This window comes from Mauremys mutica, chromosome 3 (assembly GCF_020497125.1).
Source record: "Mauremys mutica isolate MM-2020 ecotype Southern chromosome 3, ASM2049712v1, whole genome shotgun sequence".
NCBI lineage: Eukaryota > Metazoa > Chordata > Testudines > Geoemydidae > Mauremys > Mauremys mutica.
In genome coordinates this window covers 66,978,990-66,990,698 of record NC_059074.1, presented here as the reverse complement: position 1 = coordinate 66,990,698, position 11,709 = coordinate 66,978,990, and the positions used below count along the sequence as shown (strand labels likewise).

The 11,709-nt window shown below is 39.7% G+C and overlaps 1 long non-coding RNA gene across 1 annotated transcript; it reads left to right on the top strand.

Moving 5' to 3' along the window:
• Positions 1-1,421: 1,421 nt before the first annotated feature.
• LOC123366893 lies at positions 1,422-11,660 on the top strand. The gene is made up of 3 exons (XR_006578217.1): positions 1,422-2,287; positions 2,455-2,561; positions 8,535-11,660. It is a non-coding gene; the product is annotated as an uncharacterized LOC123366893 (long non-coding RNA).
• Positions 11,661-11,709: the final 49 nt, after the last annotated feature.

The window sequence follows — 11,709 nt, the reverse complement described above, 5'->3', positions numbered from 1 at the left end:
CACAGATTACAACAAAAATTTACTTAACACTAACCTTAACATTTAACACTAAACATTTAGCATTTAATATTTAACCGCCAGTGCTCACAGGATAAGCGACTGCAGGATGGGCAGGGGAGATCTCATTCAGAAGCAGGTATCCAACTTTATTAACCAACACACCCAGGCATTCTAAAAGAAAATAATTTATGAAATTAGACTTACACTCTCACACTAAAAGCTTTCTGACATGTCTTAGGTCATTTTGCTCTGTCAATATAAAAGATTAAGATGTCTGCGCCTAGAGAAGATGGTTGTTGCTGACAGGTCACGGCAGTTATCTGCCAGAGCTACTGCAGTAGAGGTGGTTAGCTGCTTCATAGCTGCCTTATAAGCAGCTGCCCTCTGGAATGGTCTACTGCTATTGCTCCTGCAGGTAGCTGTTTGAGTTGCTATGGAAGCTATTGCCATGGAGACTTTTAGAAATCTGCTGCTGCTGCTTCTTGAGGCTTCCGATCGTCACAACCCCCCCCCCCCCCCCCAATACCCCACACCTTCAGCCTGCTAGCTGTTGGCCTTATATACAGGTTGCTCTCTCAAGGTCAGCTCGTCTCAGCCAATCAGCTTCTAGCTTTTCTAGCTCCTCCCCATTATGTCATACCTATTTTTAGATACAGAGCTCCTCCCCATCCTATTTTTAGATAGCAAAGCTCCTCCCTATGAGTTTCTGGAACCTTCCGGAATTTTCCACTCTCTAAATTTAAACTACATCATCCCTGTCTTGCCATTTTGATTCCCCCTTGTTGGATTCTCTAATTTTAAACTATTATTAATTTCTACTTATTTAAAGCCTAAATCTTAGAACTAATTACTGTTTTATGCAAATCAAAGTGTCCCAATACTGTCACCACCTTAATTATATCAAATATTGGCAATATTTAAACCCCCTTTCAGTTTTTCTCTGCCGGTTTTTATCAAGTGCTGCAAGGTTTTTCAAAACAGTTAAAAGCAAAATCTCTTGTTACAACACTGCCCAGCTATTTTGTTACATTTTATGATGGTGAAATTTTCAAGGAAATTTTTTTGTGCTTAATACCATTCGAAACCTACACCAGAAGAGAAATCATTTTTGAAAAGGTAAAAAGCTTTTAGGAAAAAAAATGGTTTAGATCTGCAAAAGTAAACTTGCTTGTTACATAGAGAGGACCCTCCATAACAGGGAAAGAGAAGGTCTTTGCTTCATATTCAGCTGTGATACTCCCTTCATTAAATACACTTCACTGCATCATTCACCAGTGTCCTGTGCAGTAAGTTGTCTGGGGACTTGAAAAAAAACCAGTGGGTATTGTGATGAGATTAGTGAACTACATTCGGTCAACTTCTATCTTGCAACATAGTATTTTTAAAGCTCTTTTACAAGACATTTCAGCTGAATACAATAACCTGTTGCAGCACAACAACGTTTGCTGGTTAAGTAGGGAGCATGTGTTAGAGAGGTTTTGTGTGCTTCAAAAAGAAATAATAAATTTTTTTGCAAACCACATGACCAAAAAGGCTTGTGAGTTTCTGGAATTTATGAATGATGTCCCCTCTATGTCACAGGTAGCTTTTCTGTGTGATATTTCTAGTCACTTGAATTCCCTCAACTTGCAGCTCCCAGGCCATGCAAGCAGCGTTGAGGATCTGTTTGAAAAAGTGTGTGCCTTTCAAAGGAATCCTGAAATCTTTCAGACAGCTGTAACAGGAAAGATGTTGCACTTTCCCACATTGTGTGTTGTTGCTACAGGGGAAAGTTAGATGAAAACAATGCAAGAATTCTTAAACAATCTGATTGAAAAATTTAAAATGCAATTTGAGAATTTTAAAATTCCAAAGGATTTGCTTTTATTTGTTTGTAATCATTTGTTGTCTTTGCCAATGGATCTTAGCCTTCTGAAGAAAAGAACATTCTTGATTCAATTGATGAAGGTGCCTTTCAATTAGAAATTGTAAGGCTCCAAAACTCAGATGTTTTGAAGTCAAAATTCAGAGAAGTAGGACTTCGTGATTTCTGGATTCAATATGCTGAGCAGTTTCAGAATAGCTAGAATCTAGTAGTCTATTTTTAACGATGTTTGGATCAACGTACCTCTGCAAATCTGGGTTTTCTACTATGGACATTATAAAAAACCAACACCACAATTGCCTGACGGATGAGCATCTTCAACCATGTATGTGCCTTGCCCGGACCTTCTACAAACCACTCTTCACAAAGTTTGCCAGAGTTCGTCAATGTCACCTCTCCCCTTAGAGATTGCTACAAACACAGGTAATAATGTTGATTTATAAACTTTGTTAAAAGATAGAAACACTAACACTTACGTAGCAATCAAGGTCTTTTTTTATTGGCAGCTGAAGTTTTTTTTTTATTTTATTTTGTCACTCTTCTGTGCAAATGGCCTTCCTCTTATATAAAATTCTCAAATCGGTCCACAGGTAGATCTAATTGAGTATCACTGTCTAAGAGGGTTCGTTACTAGCACTTGCCTGACCAAGTTGGAGCCAGCCAACATGGGTTTAAGCAAACGGAGTCTAGTTCTGTTGTAAGTATCTGATCACTACTTATGACTACATGCGACTATATGTGTGTGATTATTGTGTAGACACTGAAGGCACGTTTGGGGCAGCTGAATAAAGACCATTTAGCCTTTGGCTTTAATAAAGGAATTTATGGTTAAATTGGTGTCGTAATGATACCCTGTAATAATTCATTCCAACACCCAGTAAATTACGTAACTATGATAGGCACATTTCCAAACCGGGAAATAAAAATGAATTTTCCCATCCTTTCCCCCTCTGAAAGCTTTACAATACGAGTGAAGAAAAATAGTTTCAGTGCCTCCACCCAGTTCAATATTCCCAATAATTTCATGTTTTCCCTTTTTTCTTATCTCTCTCTGGAGAGTCCTTAGCTTAATGTTTTGTTTCCTTTTCATTCCAAATTCTGTGAAAGAACTTTAGCACGTGCAAGGAAAGGAGGAGGGTGGCGTAGAGAAACTGGCTGTCACTGCACACTACTCAGCAGAGTCGGTACCCAAATAGCAGCAGACCCCCACTCTCATAATGTGAGAGTAGATCTGGGGGAGGAATACATAGTCACTTGGTGTCAGCCTGATTTAGTGCAGCTGTAATAGAAGAGGGAAAACAAGCAGCAGTTTCTCCCTCAGCAGGAGGCAGAGAAATAAAAAAATCAGGGATAAGGACAATTGTCTTGAAGCAATTTGACAACTATAGATGCTCAGATTCTGTAGGATAACTGGGGTGAAAACCTAGCCCCATTGAAGTCAATAGGAGTTTTGCCATTGACTTCAGTGAAGCCAGGATTTCACCTGTGGCATATTTACTTGAACTAGGGATAGGGAACCCTTAAATGGTTCACACTTCAGATTCATGTTCGGGAGGCATCCAAAAATTTGTATTCTGATCTGAAATTCATCCAGAGCTCTTGAGACTACACAATTGGGCTTGAAGTTTTCTGAAGAGGTTTTCTTAGGAGATTTCTCTGACACTTCCATTTGCAGTCCTAACAGAAATGCTGCGTAAATAGCCTCTCTCATGGTATTTGGCACTTTCAGTAACAGTATCAGCTGGAAATTGGAAGTTTAAAAAAAATCCCATATCAGAATATTTCAAAACTTAACGGACAGGTTGGGAATTCCTCTGTGGTTCTAAACCTAGAACAAAGGGTGGGGAAGGGGTTGCTGTTGGTCTGTTTTACCTGAGGTTATAACTTCTCTCTTCTGCTTCCATAGACAGGAAGAAGCCATCTACTTTCAGTCGAAAATTTATATTTGTTTGTTTTAAATTTAAAAAAAGAAGGAAAAAAACCCAAAAATGTAACTACAAAAGAGCGAAGTGTGTGTGAGCATTTCTTTTGTAACAGACTGCAGTGAGTCTGAGAACAAAATGGCTGCTGTTTTTACACATTGGCAGGATTCTTAGAAATGTAGTATAGAGATGTACCAGTTTCATAGCTACATTTATCATGGTATCCCTTCTCAGAAGGCTAAAGTATTGGTTTTGCTTTGAAGGTTTTGGGGATTTGCCTATGTAACCTCTGATGAAGGAATGTGCAGTCCCCATTTATTACTAGAGTCTTGTCTGACCAGTTGTTATAGACAGAGCTGTGTGAAATTTTTTGGATAAAACTTTTTTTGCTGAAAAATGCAGATTTGGGTCAGCTGAAATCACAGGCGCTGGCGTCCTCCTTATCCAGGGGGTGCTCAACCCCCCGCTTAGCTCCAGGCCCTGCCCCCATTCTACCCCTTCTCCCAAGCCCCCGCTCCACCCCCACTATGTCTCTTCCCCCACCTCTTCATGACCAGTTTTGTCCCCTCCCCTGAGCATGCCCAGTCCCTGCTCTGCCCCCTCCCCTGGTGCCTCCTGCACACCACAGAACAGCTGAGCTGTGGAGGGCAGGAGGCACTGGGAGGGAGGGGGAGGAGCTTACTGCCGGTGGGTGCTAAGCACCCACTCTTTTTTTTTTTTTCTGTGGGTGCTCCAGCCCTGGATCACTCATGGAGTTGGCCTCTATAGCTGAAATATTTTATGACTTTGTGTCAAATTTACCAAATTATTTCAGATGGGGGGAAAAATACCAAAACAAACAAATCTGCAAATATTGAAATGTTTTGTTCTGATATTTTCAAAATAAATGCTTTGACTTTTCAATTTGAAATGACTTTTCATTTAAAATTTTACATCAATTTTACTTTTAAATATAAGCAACCCCAGAAAACAAAATGAAAAAAAATTTTCAGGTCAAACTAAACATTTTGCTTGACCCAAAACATATTTGGCATTTTTTGGTTTGCCAATTTTTTTTAAAATTTCATTTTGGCTTGACCCAACACAGTTTTTAAAATTGTTTTTCAACTGAAAAATCAGTTATTTGCCCACCTCTATTCTTGTCCTCAAAAGCACTTGCAACCTCTCCTAGCTTGTGTCATGCACAGACTTTATAAGTGTATTTTCTATGACATTATCTAAATCCTTTATGAAGATATTGAACAGAACAAGTATAAGTGCATAATACAAGTTGCAAACTTGGAGCTTAATGCAGTTATGTGACTGTCAGACACTAATTTTATTTTTGATAAATCGTTAATATTATTATAAATAATAGAGTTTAAATATTTTTATAAATAACATTAATATTCTGAATAACTCAAAGACAGAATCAAAGCAGAGGGAAAAAATCTTAGCTGAAATCCTGATTCTTATTTTCAGCCTTATATCTGACTTTCCAGGCATTGATGAGTTTCAGTCAGATCCCTTTTGATATCTCTGTTAGGCTCATGACATATAAACACTTCTGGATGTACTTTGAAATAAATGGGACTATTCATATATTTCAAGTTAAGCACATGCATAAGTGTTTGCTGAATTGGGGCCTTAGTTTGTGTGTGTGTGTGTGTGTGTGTGAATATAAAAATAGGAATGGAGAAAGAGAGACCTTAAAATCTTTTTGCTTCAACAAATTTAAGTTGACAGAAACATTGCTTATGTGTGCAGAAAAATAGAAATTCATGGTGTTGCAACTGTAAAGAGATTTTTGTATTGAAAAAGCACCTTAGGAAGTATGACTTTTTTCTAAAAAAACAATTAGTTCTCAATACTAGACATGTACCAGCAGAGGGCACTCCTAATCCTAAATAAAAATAATGTGGTTCACTAGAACAATAGTGATATAATCAGACCTGCCTAATCTGGAAACATGCTTTACATGATTTATATCCCATTGGCATCTGGATTATGAGTCAACAGATGATAAAGTCAGATATTTATGACACCTCCATTTACCACCCTTTGCAGAACAGTGCTAAATACCCTATAACCGATGCATTTGATTTAAAAGTCACTTTCAGAATACTAGCGCTAGTGATTTCTTCACAATAGAACACAGTGCTAAACTCAGGCTGTGAAGGGAGTTTGCTAAAAGAAATAATTAACAATGGGGTCTGTGTTTCTGTAGCAATGTCCTCAGCGTCCACGGAGTGTTAGTCCAAGGTCAAGATGCTATTTCTGGTTTAGTATATTAAGTTGTTACTAACGAAGGCCTAGGAGTGGCTTATTTGGCTATAAGTGGGGGGAGAGGCAGCTGATGGTGTAGGTGAGTGCTCTGTAGAGCTGTGAGAAAAGCTTTGCCATTTCCTTTCACAATATCTTGCATCCCTCACAACTTTTTTGCCTTATGCAACATTTCAATAAAACGGTTATTTTTTTCATTTAAAAGCATGAATTACATATTTTTACATTATATTTTTTGCTCTGTCTTCATTTGAAAAGGGACTGTTTTGTCATAGAAAAAATTGTCACAAAAATTATCCCATTTTTGAGTTTTAACAAAATGCTAAAAAAAACCCATCCCCAAACAAACAAACACAAAAACCCCACCAGGATATTTGAGCAGCTTTGCATGTTGTTTGCAAATAATTGCCAAACCTCTAATGGCCAGGCTCTACGTCTGGCCAAATCTGGGCTAGAAAGGAGGGACCCTAACCTGCCTCTCTCTTCCAGCCTTGACTCTACCCTTCTGCCAGGTGGAGCTGGCAGCAACCAGGGCCGGGCTCAATAACTAGAGGTTCCTTTCCATCGATACAATACAGAACCAGCTTGAGCCTCCACCCAGTAATCTGGGAAAATTACATGCCACCCCTGGGTGCATCTGAGGGGCAATACTTCCCCACTCACAAGCACAGAGTCTGAGTGTAGAAAAGAAACTTTTAATGAAAGGAGGGAAGTCACCCGACATTAATTAGGGAAAATGCCACAAGCAGGATTCATAAACATAAAACAGTGAGCAGGACACCCACTCAGTGGGGCAGAGCCTTCTGTTTCATGTTCTTGAGTTCTACAACTAACAATTCCTTTTCTATGCTCCTCTCTGATCCCTCACCATACCCCACTTACAGTGGTTGTCCTTGATCAGAGAGAATCCAGAGTTCAGGGGCACATCTGTGTGAATTCACCTCCCACCTGGGGAAGAAGGCACCTTGCTTGTTCCGCCATGTGAGCACTTGCTTTGGCTGGCTGCCCCGCCAGCTGCTGCACCTCGATGCCTGGCCACCCTGCCAGCCACTCATTGCCTCGCCAGCCACTCATTCTGCTCACCAACTCACCAGCCACTGGTTTGCTGGCTGACTATCAGCTACCTTCTGCTGCCACCTGCCTCTCTGCTGTGACCTCTGCACTTCAGTCTCTTAGTAATTTTCAGCTCTTTGCAGGCAGGGCAGAAACATAGTCCCACCTCAACTGATTTCAGCTCTGATTGAGCATTTAAAATAACACAGAGGTTCTTTATGAAGCCTATTTAGCTCTTTCTTTGAACAGTGGGGAGGAACAGGTTAAACCAGACCAGGGACTCTTGAGGACAGTCCACACCTCCTGGCTGGAACACTGTGAAGATTGCATAGCAAGATATGTGGGAAGAAGAAAGGTATCCAAGTCAGGGGAGTAGCAGGCATTATGCATGGATACCCCAGGATATTAGGGATGGAAATGCCGGTGAACCTTTGGGCTGGGCTTTGTGTTTCTTCCAAATGTTCCCATCTAGTCTGCAGTGCTCAGGGAAGAGCTTCTTGCTCTGTGTGTGCATGACCCTGATTCTCTGCTTGTGGTTTCCTCTTAGCACTCCAAGGATTTCTGACTTCCATGTTGAAGTATGGACCCAATTTCACCTTAATGATTTATGGGCTGTTTGTTCATGGTTCCTTTGCTTTGCCATTCAGTTCAGTTTCAGTGTTTTGCCATTTGCTTCAGCTTTGATGTCACTGTGAAACAGCTTCAGAGAAATGGGGAAAGTCACTTGAAGGAAAATATTTTCAGCATTCTCCTTCTGCTATGGCATATGTAATGTTGCACATGGGATGGGGATATCATTTCTAATACACATAGGGCCAGATTCTGGTCCCAGCTCTGTCTGCTTTGTGCTGCTCTGGTGGTGCAAAGCAGTTGGAAATCCATCTTAACTGACTGTCAGAAGACTCCCACTTTGGTAGGAGAATCCCCATGTGGGGTATGGCTGACGTAGCTGCTCCTGTGCCATCCCTTTCCTGGCCCCTCAGGGTGCTGGGAGTGTGAACAGTTTCCAGCTGCTCGCCAGCTACTGGAAAGGCCCTATGGGGCCTTGGACATGTTTATCTGAGGGCGAATATGCACGTGTCTCAAGATCCATGAGGTTAGGGCCAGGATTCACTGTGGATCATCAAGCTGTGTGTGATTAGAAGAGCATAGTTCTGCCCCTTTGGTATCACATCTAATTCCTCCCTACAACGGATAGTGCAATCAGTTTTCCGTGACTCACGATAGCAGATTGTTTTGTATTAGTTTTTCTCTGCACTTTTTTTTTTGCGTACGAGAAAGTTATGGCTCAGAGTGAGTATTATTGCTTGGCTTGGAAGTTATTTTAATCTCACTTCAGCAAGGTCTGGTGTTGACTGTACACTTTAAAAGTACTTCTCTTATCTGTTTTCACTTTTTCATACCCTCTTCACACTCCGTGACACCTTCACAAGATTCCTCGAATGCCTGCCTGCTGAGAGAAGTTCTGCAGAGATTTCTGCTGTGCTCGAGTCAAGGGCTTGAGTCATGACTCATGAGACTGCCACCACATCAGATCATAGGACCACTTTCTTCACTCATTTCCTGGGAAAGTCCTGTTCAGTGTATGAGAATGATCCAGGCAATTGGATTCTTTGAAATTCTATGACAAAGGCCACAGGGTTAGCTTAATGAAAGAAGTCCGCTTGTAGGCAGATTTAAGCTGTTGAGGTTTGGATTTTCTAAGTCCCCAATATCACATGACTGTGGCTTAAATCTAGTTGAAAATTTTTGAAATGTTGGCAGATGTGTCATGATAATTGTTTGCTGTCTTTCAATCAGGTAGTCCTGGGGTCAATTTTTTAAAAATCTTTGAAATGTAGACAAAAAATGTTTGCAAAATGTTTTTGAAAATGTTTGTATATTATTTTATTGAGCTCTGAGGCTATAGTATTTTTTTTTAAGGTTAGTTCACTTCCATTTGGAATAATCCTGAAAATGAAGCTTGTGTAAATGAGTCTTAATTTGCGCAAAATGAGGTATCTTTTCTTTTCTCACCACCGAGTACTGTAGTTGATTAGCTACATCCCTTTGTCCAGTATGAATAGCTGTTGATCATCCACATGTGGATTGGATATCTCTAGAAAGAATAATGGCAAACATTTTTCCACTCACCAGACTGCTAGCTCTCAGCTGTCACCTCATAACTATAAATAATAGCTTTGGGGCTAGGTATATTTCAGATACAGGCACAGAAGGAGAGAGAAAATAGAGTCATTTCCCCTCCTCCTCCCCGCCCCCTCCCCCGATCACTGGCCTACTATTGTTCCTTTGTGGTCAGTGGCAGGACGTACAAGTAGTGTTTGAGATTCCATAAGAACCTGTTTTGTATTTGTGCTAGGCCAACTGATTAGAGGGATGGTAATGATGACTAGCAGCTTGCTGGGGAAAGAGAGAAGACAAGGCTTTTCATAATTAATAAACAGATTAAACTAAAACACAAAATCCTACCGATACTTAAATTATTTACCTATCTCAGATGCGGTTTGCCACAGTAAAGGTGCAAATGGAAATGCAAAAGCACTTTGGAAGGTTTGATTCCATCCAAAATCTGTAACAAACATTGAGAACATTTTAACTGGAAACTGAACTTTAGCCGCTTTGTGAGTCTCTTAGATGTTAACACAGCTATTGGAGAAATACTGTATTGCTGTGCCTTTTCCTCAGTGCATTTGCAGGAAATGCCGACATAATGGTCTTCAGTCTAAAACATAAAAGGGTCTCATGGCAAAAGAAGCAGCATGTGTAAGGCTAACTATTTTTTTAAGCTACTGTTTTTCTTCTTTCCCTTTTTAAATATATTTGAATAAAGAACTTTGTTTTGTTTTTCTTCGAGACCACTTTTTGATGTACAATTTTTTCTGGCTGATAGCCCCCGGGCCCCAAGGCATCACTGGAGCACAGCACTCTGGTGATGTGCCCTCTGCTCATGCACATGGGGTGGCATAAAGCTGACTATGCCATCCAGGGGTTCCACTGCTCTGGAGAAGGCCTCAGCTGCCCCATTAGGGCATCTTTACGACCCCTCCGCTCCACCGGATGTTTATCAGGTAATTATGGAAAGTAGTGCCTAACTGATTGTTCAAGTTCACTGAAATACATAGGCAACAAAGCAATAAAATTGGAGGCATTTTTACTGTAAGCTCCAAATCTGTCATTTAGCTGCATGAGAACAGCATCTTTAAATGGAAGAAATAGTCAAAGTCATTAGTGACTTTATAGCTGCAACTGCCAGTGCTACTTCTATGGTATATTGGTTTTTTTCATTCACTGTAAATTAGGAGCAAGTTGTAAAAGTTGCATGTAAAACTGAAATATCTTAATTTAAAAATGGAAAAAACAAACCCGTTTCTCCTGTTGATCTAGGAGCTCAAGATCATAGCAATAGTAATGTTGTTGTATTCTATATCTGAACCGGTTAAAATTAACATTTTGGTATTATTCCCAGCTAAATTAAGATGATTTGGTGACAAGAAGAAATGTATTTTCTACTGTTAAAGTGATTTCCTACCAGCTCATATTTATGATAAGATGGGAGTATTCAGGCATAGAGGAACTTGATGTTTATAACAACATGCATAATCATTGTTTGAAAACTTTTGAATAATTTTGTAATATGCTGTGTGTTTTTTATAAATATACCAAACTATTTTCAAAGATAAATATTTATTAGCTGGTTTGAATTGATTCTTGTATTTCCACTTGAAGACTTCAGTAAATAGAAAGATACTTAAATTGCTCATGCGCTCCTATATGTTGTATCTTCTTTTTTGTTTTGTATTCATATTTTTCTTCTTTTCCTTTTTACTTAAGAGAATTATCTGAACAAAATATAAACAAAATGGTTAGATATAAATTTCAGTAGCAAAGGGCCAATGGTATCTATGTATATTACAGTAAGATCATAGAAGCTTAGGTTGGTCCTTGTATATGTGAGATCCACTTGGAAGGATCTGGAAAGCTAAGAGGTTGCAGGGTTAGCTTGGCATCAAATATCAAGGCACTGAAGCCCTGATCCAGCAGGCCATCCTTATTTAACAAAGCACTTAAGCACATATTGATCTCTAGGGATGTGTTAAGTTCCATTGACATCAATGGGACCTAAGTAGATAGAATCATAGAAGTGTATGACTGGAAGGGACCTCAAGAGGTCTTCTAGTCCCCTGCACTCAAGGTGGGACTAAGTATTATCAGATTCTAGGCCATCTTTACTTTAAGCACATACTTAAGTGTTTTGCTGAATGGATTGGTATTAAGTGCCTACTTAAATGCCTGGCTGAATTGGGGCCTGATCTCTCTTTTATCCCACTGGCCTGCTCCAATTGCAAAACTTCACTCACTATTCTGTCACTCATATTGGCATGAAATTCTGGTTTCTTCCTCCATAGCATTTCCTTTTCACTCTGCTAGCCAGATCTATCACATGGTCCCCATTATCACTCACACATGGTCTTCATTAGCACTTCATTGCTCCACATTACAAAGTCTAATACCCGGTTGGTTAATTTAATGCTTTCAATGAAAGTGCTTATCTATTTATTGTTTTCTGCAACTTTGGAGTCCACTTATTGGGAAAGTGATGCCAATAAA